Consider the following 10,790-nt stretch of genomic DNA (forward strand, 5'->3'; position numbering starts at 1 on the left):
ATTTCTTCTCCTCTCCAATCGTAACCTGATATGATTACTGTCTCCTTGAAACACTCACGTCATTTTGAACCTTTCTAAGGTACTTACAGTCTCATGCTTCTATTGTATTATGGTTAACTGTGCATTTTTCTTAGATCCACTCCCCATTATACTCATTACAAATTCACTCATATTCAACATGTACAATATCAAATGAGTATTCTCTATGTATAGACTGTGTATTATGATTTGACTCAATAAAGACGAGTGTGACATTATCCTGGCCTCATGAAACTTACCTTGAAGACATGACCCGCTCGTTTTCTTTACCTTTCAGGTTTTGCACAGTATTGTGCATATTTTAGTCATACAACAGATACTGTATAATTTAAGTCATTACAACTTAAGTGTTGATAACGTACAAAAAATAAGAAATGTAGTTGACCATGCTGTATGTTATGTAAAAACCATTAATACCTGATGTGAAGTCAATGCTCCTCTCTAAAATTGATATGGTAAAAGTACTTACTAACCTTAACTTTGGGGATGCTACCTAATAGGGAAGAAATTAGCCTGGAATGTTACACAGGCTAATTTTTAAAAATATTTTTTTTTTACAAGACTGTTCTATCCTACAGGCAAGATCAAACTTTTAACATCATTAATGATTCCTTAAATTTTAAAAAGCACCCTCTGTGTCACATTATATGTTGTTGTATAAAACAGAAGGGGGATAAACTCAATTGCAGTCTAATCATAGAAACCCCAGCAATTAAAACTCTTTTCAAATAATTCACAGATACATGTACTTTATAAAGTTATTTTTTCATGCATAAGCACACAGCATTGAAGTTGAAATAAAGACAAAATATCTGGGAAATTTAAATTAGGGGATAATTTCAATTGTTCATGAGTATTCCCTCCCTCCATAATTTGCATATGATCACATACAAGGGATTTATTCCAGAAAGTCCCCTGAACATCACTGTTACTTAATGTTGAATTATCTAGCTTGTGAAGGCCAAAGAAATTATGAATACCGATAGGTGCTTCCAAAAAATTACCTACCAAATGTGATGAGAGAGAATTTTACATGTATATAAGGCCACAGTTTCCAGACTAAACAGAAAGATAAAAATAGCATAAAATAACTAACCTTTTGAGAAAAGTATTTTTCATTTCATTAATCAAATAGGTCATGTGTCAAAAATTACACACATATGCGCACGTACCCCATGATCAAACTATTGAGAACTTTTAAAACAAAGTTCTTTACATACCCCAAACAGGGTTATAAAGAGGCCTTTCCACCCTATAATTTGAATGTACTCAAAGTCAAATCTTGGGATCTTTTGCTCAAACTGCCACTATGTTTACATCAGATTATCAGATCGTAATAGGAATCTACTCTCTTGGTAGGAATAAAGTATTTTCCTAAGCACAGCTACCACTTTGTTCCAGATGAAGTGAAGCCAGAACCCATTGTTTTAAACTAACATACACCAAAAAAATGGCAAGATTGTGAAATGACTGCACTTATTTATTGAAAAGTTATTTTATTCTGGCATAACAATTATTTCTTTCTAAAACTTTAAGTGAAATCTAGTTTTCAAACCAAATAGATTTTACTACCCATTAAACAGAAGCAAGGAATTGTTAAGGAAAGTTCTATTTTCCTTATTTTCTGTGATAATGATTGTGCCAAAAAGCACATCCAGGAGTTTCTGGTAGATAATAAATTAGAGAGAGAGAGAGTGTGTGTGTGTGTGTGTGTGTACACGTTCACACCAGAGCGATGGCATGTGGTGACTTAAAATCTTTTCCTGTTACTGAACAGTTTCCACATTGCACGATTTTGCCCTAAAATGGTTCTTCTGACGCTGTTATGGATGTTGGTGTAAATTTTTGAGTTAGGACAAGTACATATTTTCTATAAAGACAGAGAGAGTAAATATTTTAGGATTTGAGGGCCACTTATGGTCTCTGTTACATATTCTTTGTTTTCTTAAAAACCTTTTAAAATGTGAAAACCATTCTTAGCTTTTTGGCTATTCAATAATGGGTTACAGGCTGAATTTTCCCCTCGGGGCCTAGTTTGACCCCTTTGAATTATCATTAGGCTGTGGAACATGTTGCAAGTTAAAAGAGTACGTAGCAGCAAACGTTTACCAAATACAAAACCTCTGTTCTTATGATTTTTAAATGGAATAAAAAAAATCAGCAGACCTGGTGTTGCCTTAGGAGGAGCTTCTGAATTCTGCTTCTTCCATGAGCTTCACTTGAGACAGGAGTTACCCAATCACGTATGAGCTGCACCACGGGGCTCTGCGATCAATGGAAGTTTAACCGATGGAGATTTCCAAAGCTCTCTAGCTAAACTGTATTTACTTTCTCTCTTCTTTCTGTTTCTTTTTGTCTCTTTCTGTCTCTCTCTCCGGCACACACTCACTCACACACCCCCACCCCCGCATCTTTTCATTAAATAGAAACAGAGCAGCTGTGTGCAATTGTCTTCTACACCTGAGCAAAAGAGCCTTCTCAATTCAGCGGTACCGTTAAGTTGCATCTTAAATACATCATCCTAGCCTTAAGGCAATCCATCCCATTTACTTTCTCTTGATTTTTTTTTTTTGATGTGGAGCATTTTTAAAGTCTTTATTGAATTTGTTACAATATTGTTTCTGTTTTATGTTTTGGTTTTATGGCCCCGAGGCATGTGGGATCTTAGCTGCCCGACCAGGGATCAAACCTGCACTCCCTGCATTGGAAGGCGAAGTCTTAACCACTGGACTGCCAGGGAAGTCCCCCCATTTGCTTTCTTCTGTACAGATTTCTTGGGTAGACAGGGATTTTTCCATTTCACTGAACAAATATTTATCAAGTGCCTAATATGACCACACCAAGATTCCCAATTTTAATGTGGATACGAATCACCCTGGGATGTCATTAAACCGCGGATTCTGATTTAGTAGGTCTGCGGTGGGACCTAAGATTCTGCATTTCTAAGGAGTTCTCAGGCGATGCTGATGCTGAGGGTTTGTGAGCCATAATTTGAGAAGCAAGAACATGAGGAACACAGGTGTGTATACAGGTGATTACAACACTACAGTGGTGAGCACTACTTGAGGAAAATGTGCTATGAAAACATATAAACTTGGACAGAATGCATATTTCAAAATTCAGGAAAAACTTCTTGGAGTATGTAAGAACAAAACTGATTTTCAGAAGAGCAGGCGTGTTGAGGATAAAGGGAGGAGTGCAGGTAAGAAGGCAAAGAAAGGAGGAGGGGCTGGAATTCCTGATAGAAGACCCTGCAAAGCAGATGTTTAGTGGCTATCAGAAAAATCTGTGAAAAACCAGGACAATGTATAACCTAGAAGACGAAACAAGAAGTGTTTAAAGGAGAGAGTGAACGACAGTGGTTCGGTTTAGAAAGAGTTGAAAAGTATCCACTAGAAATAACAATGAAGATGTATTTGGTGATCTTGGTGAAAACAATTTTAGTAACTTAGTGGACACAAAAGCTATATTACAGCAGGCTAAGAGTATTTGGCGGTAAGGAAAGCAGAGTTAGCTCTGTTGTGTTTCTATGATGTAAGAGACTTCAGGCTGTTTAAATTCTTTTGGAAAGAAGGAGGTAGGGAGAAATTGAAGACACAGGAAAGAGGAAATGATCAGTACATTAATCTCCCTGAGGAGGGAGGAGATGAGATCTAGAGCAAAACTGGGAAGATTATTTTAGGAGATTCCTAGATATATTTTATTCTAACAGGAAGATAAATGAGTGCAGACCAAGCCAAATCTGTGTTTATTGGTAGAAAGTTGGAGTTCCCACCTGTGGCCTTTATGATCATTAGAAATTAGGAATCACATTTCTATTCTGAGGGGAAAGGCAATCAGACCCAATGTTTCAAAAGCATGGAAAAGAAATTTATGGGAAAGCGAAAAGATATTTAGTTAACAAAACGGTAAAAAATGTCCATATGTATTTGATCCCTGAACTGTTTTGTGTTTTTATGCTGGAAGAGACCATTGTTGTGACAGTGGTCTGAGTCCTGGCCCCCTTCCACACTAGCAGGAATCCTGTCTTCCTTTTGTCAAGGTGGAACTCCACCAGGTCCTGGCGTTCTGGATGGATTTCACCCTACATTCCCTGTTCTGAATACTGGGGCCCTTCTTTCACATCCTATTCCTTGGGCCTGGGGTCCCAGGTTATTAGCACAGACCTGAAGCTAACTCAGAGTTTATTATACTCCATGGAACTTGCTTCTCATATATTCTCATTATTTCATGCTTAATCAATTGTGTATCTCTACACACATGCGTGCGTTCACACACATACACACACACTTGCGTGTCCTCAAAACTCTCCACTTAGATATCTCCTAGATATCTACCACTATTCTTACAGTCAGGGCTGTGAAAAATGTCTACTGGAAAAATCTCTGACCATCATAATTCTAAGGATGCAAAATATCCCCAAATGTCCTTGACATTTGATAAGGTCATATTTACCCTTATGTGCAAGATACACATACTTCCTTTTTCTCATTGGTGGTTGACCAGTACAATCTCTAACTACCCAACCTAATTCTGGAGAAGAATTGCAGAATATTGTATTTTCTTTATAATGCCTGCTTTTGATTCAAGACCACATCTGACAAGGATCTAATAAAATCAAAGATGTATGAGTGACTTTTCTTTCTGAGAGTGAAAATCTGAACCTTGATTTCCGTTCACAAGTGCTGCTACAAGGCTTTACAGAGGATAGAAAAATTTCTAGAACAGAGTTATCTGAAAGAAATTAATTTATGAACTGATCAGATTTTCTTCTACCTGGCTTAGTAGAAAAAAAGTATGGTGGGGCAAAGGGGAGGTTGATGCAGTTTAACATTCAAAGTGTTTTAGGAAAGCAATTGGGCATATTGATTATGAGTGCAGTCCTCATGCACCACTTGACTGATTCTATTATTTAGGAAAATTGGCCTGTTAAATTAACTGACATTTAGAGTTGTCCAAGTGTTTTGGTGATAATAAATAGGAGACTGACTTTCACTTAATTTGATAATTGTTTTTAAATTCTACAGATAAGTCACATCACTGTTGTTTGCCCCCTAGAGTAGACCACTCCCACACCCTGTGCTCCGAGGCCTTTGTCTATAACAGTAATTGTTACAAATTTTGTTAATGACCTCCTTTCCCTTACCCCCAAAGGTTAAATTTGCCAGAGCCGTTAACTAGATACAATGTCTACTGCCCACTGATGGTCGCTGTTATATTTTAATGAAATGTATCAAGCCCTAAAATTATACCACAGAAGAATTAAAAGAATAAATAACATTAATGACATCACATTTTAAAATATAAATTTCTGGAAAATAGCTATATTTTACACTGTTAATTTGCTTTACTTAACACTGAGTTAGCTTCGACCAGAAAAATATGCAACTGTGAAATGGATTTCCCTGTTTATATCCTCAAGTACAAATACACCCTAATTCCTTGAAGATTCAGACAACTTATTGATATGGATCAAGTTCAATGTTATATGGAAACAGAAAACCCCTTATATTTTACAAAAGTGCTATAAAATTCTGGACATCTCTTTCATCTCCATATATATTCCTCATCCAGGCATTTCCTAAGTTCTAGGAGACATAGATATCCAAAGCAAATAGATATCCAAAGCGAACAGTTGAACCCATGTGCAAGCTTCCCACTTCTACTCTTTCAGCAAAGAAAACTGGAGTGTCCCCTTCTGACTTTGAAATTGTCACTCAAGATCTGTGAGTCCTAAACCTTTGCTGTCCCTAGGTGGGCTTCTGCTTTCAGGAAAACAAGTTTAAACCAAACTTCCTGGAAAGGAAATCCATCAAAGTCTCTCTCCTCTACTTCTCTGCCTGCCTCCTTCTCCCTGTCTCCTCCCTCTTCTCCTCTCACCTCACTCATTCACATGGGCACACACACAGACATGTTTATGGATGCAGTTTTCTTTTCTTCTGCTAAAAATGATTTTTTTTAGCAAGCACTCAAGTATAACAGCTAAAACATGAGAATGATTCTCTGAAGGAACTTGTGGATAGCTATGCTTTGCTGTTCTTTTTCTTAACACGTGTTTTCCTGATATAGCTATTGTTTTAGAAATCTATAATTAGTAAATCACACACCCACTATTTTTTTTTTCATCTGCCAGATGCTAAGTTGTGTCTAGAGTCTCACAAAGAACAGAAGCCAACATGGCTCCTTTCATGTGCATTCTTGTTTACCAGAGTGGGGGACAATGACAGCTGAGATGAACAGCCACAGCTTAGGGAAAATGGTTATGTTTCTTGTTTCTGGGCTATGATCAGGAAAAGCCCAGGGAGAAAACATAAAACAGTCTCAAAAAATGGTGGCTCGCTGTTCATTTAATTTTTTCAGAATCTACCACGGTGAATTTTAAGTGTTAAACACTGTCTATCTTTAACAGTGTTATCTTTAGTTACTGAAGCAACATCTCCTGAACATAAGCTAGTCTCAGGCTGCAAATGTGATGACTGAAGTTAAACGTGTCCTTTCAACAATTAGCACTCTCTTTAGCAAAAGAAATGATAACTTGGGAAAAAAATGTGTTCCTTATAAGGGTTACTGATGGGACAGGAGTGTAACTTTCAGGTACACGTAGAGGTGATGGGAATTTAAGAAGAAGAAATTGGGGCTTCCCTGGTGGCGTAGTGGTTGAGAGTCCGCCTGTCGATGCAGGGGACACGGGTTCGTGCCCCAGTCCGGGAAGATCCCACATGCCGCGGAGCGGCTGGGTCCGTGAGCCACGGCCGCTGAGCCTGCGCGTCCGGAGCCTGTGCTCCGCAATGGGAGAGGCCACAACAGTGAGAGGCCCGCGTACCGCAAAAAAAAAAAAAAAAAAAGATCCTCCCAAACCTCCCCCTTTAACTATCCTCCAGTGTATGAGCCCGCTGGAACACTTGTTTCTCCACTCTTAATTACAATTACATTACTTGCCTGTAATGTGGTTCATTATAACATCATTAGTGGGACTTCCCTGGTGGTCCAGTGGTTAAGGGGGTTTCCACTGCAGGGGGCACGGGTTCCACTGCAGGGGGCACGGGTTCGATCCCTGGTCGGGGAACTAAGATTGAGCTTGCCGCGAGGTGCAGCCAAAAAAAAAAAAAATCATTAGTATGATAAGGAAACCCCATAACTTGGGCAAACAGCATAAGTGCTTCTCCACATCAACCTTAAGTGAATTATCTTCTCCATTTGGTTCTATTCCCACAACTCTTCACTCTTATAGTGGCAAGAATATGAACACTGTATATTCTATTCATTCACAAGTATTTATTGGGTACCTACTATGTGTCAGGCACAGTTTTAGTTATCCTTATCTCATTATCACTAATATCAATGCATTGATCAAGAGAGTAAAAAATATACCATCCCTTGAGAAGCTTACATTCTTTGGTGGGGAGGGGGAAGAGACAATAAATATCAAAAATAATAAATGAGAAAAGTATAATATAACAGAAGTAATGTTATATTACTTGTTCTGGAAGAGAAAAAAAGCAGAGATGATAATAGGAAGGAAGAATGGACAGAACAGGGAAGAAAGCACTTGCTACCTCACCTACAGTGGTCAGATTAGGCTTCACTGAGAATGTGACACTGGCATAAAACATCTCCTATGTTTAACCTAATCTCCACTGTTACAATATTACACCTTGATTCACTATGTATGTTCTCCATTAACAAAATGAATACATTTCCCCTTTCAACACAAAAGATTTGACTCCAATCTACCCTTCCAGAAAAGCAGAGTATTTTAACACTTAGGGTCTACCTCTAAAGCAGTAATTAATTAGATACAGCGTTATCTCTAAAACTGATCCTTAAAATACACATTTGATTAGTATATCATGTGTGAAATAGAACGATAACACCTTCTTCCAGGCTCCTAGCAATAAATCAGCAGCAAAGGCATTAAGAACCAGAAATGGAGACTAGAACTAATTTAAAGGGGGTTGTGGGATGGGGTGAACCATCTACCTTTTTTCCTGAAAGGGTTATGGTCTCTAGTGACCATTTAGGGGTTGGGGTGCTGGTGCTATAGCATATGGTGGAGGAGTGTGTGTGTGGGGGGACACATGCATACCCGACTGAGCATGACTCAGGTGTAGGACGCTGTGGGGATGCATCAGGGGGCGGATGGGGAGATGGGAGGAGAAGAGCACAGGGGGAAGCGCTTGGGGAGCTTGTCACTATGGAACCTCAGCTCTCCTGGTGTGAAATGCTTCAGAGCTTTGGGAAAGACATGGATTTGTTCTGAATTCTGACTTCACAAAATAACCCATTCAATAAATGTTTATCGAGCACCTATTTACGTGCCATGCACTATTCTAAGTGTTTGGGACAAAACAGTGAATGAAACAGACAAAACCCCTGCTTTCGAGGGGCTTGCCTTCTGATGAGGGAAGACAGATCACAAACAATAAACATAATAGATAAATTAGATATTATATTAGCAGGTGATTAGATGCATGGATTTAAACAAGGGCAGAACAAGGTAAGAAAAATAGGGAATGCCAAGGGCAGGGGCTGGGCTGTTCCAATATATAATAAAGTGGACGTGGAAGCCTCGCTGAGAAATGACATTTGAACAAAGACTTCAAGGGGCTGAGGGAGTAAGCGATGCACCATAATCATCTGGAGGACTTATTAAAACACAGAATGTTGGGCATCTACCCCAGAGTCTCTGATTGAGTAGATCTGGGGTGAAGCCTGAGAATTTGCATTTCTAACAATTTCCCAGGTGATGCTGATCAGAACACATTGAGAAACACTGCTTTGCATCAATCTTAGTAAAGTTATAATGATTTTCCAACTCAGCTGTCAAATGTCAAATGAAGCTCACATTCTTAGTTCTATTTCTACATAACTGAAGAAAAGGATATTATTTAAAATTTATTATTTTATAGTTATTTTAATCCTTTCTTTATGCAAGTCAAAAGAGAAGAGAAGAAACTATATTTTTCCCAACTCTACTGTCTGTCAGATGTAATACCATCTACCAAATCAAATGAAACAAATCTTATCTTTCCTGGACCAAATAATATTCTATTCCCCTGAAGATTACATCAAATTCTTAAACTGACAGTGTGTGTTTCTAAGATGCTCCTAGTCACTCAAGCAGGTTAGCTCTAAGCTCAGCAAAAATTCACACTCCTCTTCACTTTCCTCATCAACTGTGGAAAATCCATTCTTTGTATATAAGAAACTAAAACACTCTAAATGAATATAAGTTGAGAGTTTATTGGTAGGAAAAGCACAAAAACTCCTTCTCAAGCATGAAAGACCCAGATTTCAAATTCTTCTGTCTTGGTCCCTAAGCTATCTGGTGTTCCATAAAAGAATGGTACCCCATACTGATGGATGAATTGAAGAGATGACTTGGAGCAACAAGTGGTTCAGGGCTGCTTCCAGAAACCAAGTGAAATGAAGCAAGGACACTGAGTTACGTTTTGAACAAGCTGTAAGATTGTCTCAGCTCTTTTTTGTGGAACTGAAGCCTTGCTTATAAAGGTTTCTTAGGAGCAGAGCACTACTCCTATCACTACAGAGATAAGCCTTATGTGCTGTACTTGTCAAGGTCTGCTGGATGTCAGGAAGACAGTAGCAGTAACAGAGAAAAAGCTTGTGCCTCCTTATAAATGAACATGGGCAGTTGTTGACCATCTAAAGATTCTTTTCCCTTGATCAAGTTATCCTGCATAATTTATAAAGTCATATTCTCCAAGAAAATAATGAGACATTTATTAAAATGTGTTAATTAATTTTCCTCTTTAAATCACACACAGAAAAGATACTAGAATAAAGACAAAAGACCTGTGTCAAAAGATACAGCAGATCTACTTCCTGGTTAAATACAGTTGTTAAGTGAATTCCTCTCTACATTCTTCTACTGTGTGACCTGAGTTACCTAAGCCACACTTGGGTGTTTAAAAGGGGTCATATTAAGAGTAATGACTGGATTTCCCTGGCTTTGCTATTGAATCGCCATCCCCATAAGATCTCCAGTTCCGTGTAAAAAACCTTGAAATATTTTGGAGATATTGAGAGTTGTCTCACCTGTAATACTGAACTCGTCCTGTCTGTCATCACTTGACTCTGCCATTTTCCTTCTTTTCCACTTGTCCACTTCAATGACAGCTCACTTCCACGCACTTCTGCCAAGGCCTCTGCTGCTAACTAAGCTGCGTGAAATTGCTTCAGTTCTGTCTGTAGTGTCCATGTCAGTAAAGTTCAGGCTTAAATTGAATCCCCTACCATATGTAAAATACTTTTGTAAGTGTAAAGTTTGTGTATAGCTGACACCAAAAATGACGGCTCGTCTGATGCATTTTACCATTTCATTTAAAAGGCATGAAATGAAATGTATTATATGCTGGGAAGTGGAAAAAGAGGAGCTACATAGATTTCAATGTGACACAGGGATTCTGGGAAGTTATTGTTCTAACCATGAGTCTTGCTCTCTTTCCCTTTCACTGGAAGCTAATTGCCAATTAATTTTCCTTAGCTTTGTGTTTTGCAGCTGTTAGATTTAGCAGGCAGAGGGAGACTAGAGGGTATGAATAAGGATTCAGGCTTTAGGCTCTCCTAAGAGAGGGAGAGAGAATGAGAGAGAGAGAAGTCCTTATTCAACTCTCTTGTGCATTGTTTTTGACCACAGCCTGAGGACCAAAAGTAGAGGCTCTTAAGAAAAATATCAAAGCTCTGCACTAATGGTGAAAGCTTGGCTGGGGAAATTTACCCCTGTAAAA

At 38.5% G+C, this 10,790-nt stretch overlaps 1 pseudogene; it reads right to left on the minus strand.

Moving 5' to 3' along the window:
- LOC111173295 (14-3-3 protein zeta/delta pseudogene) overlaps positions 1 to 10,144 on the minus strand; it is a 35,426-nt pseudogene extending 25,282 nt beyond the window's left edge.
- Between the last annotated feature and the right edge of the window lie 646 nt (positions 10,145 to 10,790).

The sequence above is a fragment of the Delphinapterus leucas genome, chromosome 2 (assembly GCF_059928025.1).
Source record: "Delphinapterus leucas isolate spDelLeu-1000000601 "Yukka" chromosome 2, BTC_Dleu_Yukka2, whole genome shotgun sequence".
NCBI classification, from domain to species: domain Eukaryota; kingdom Metazoa; phylum Chordata; class Mammalia; order Artiodactyla; family Monodontidae; genus Delphinapterus; species Delphinapterus leucas.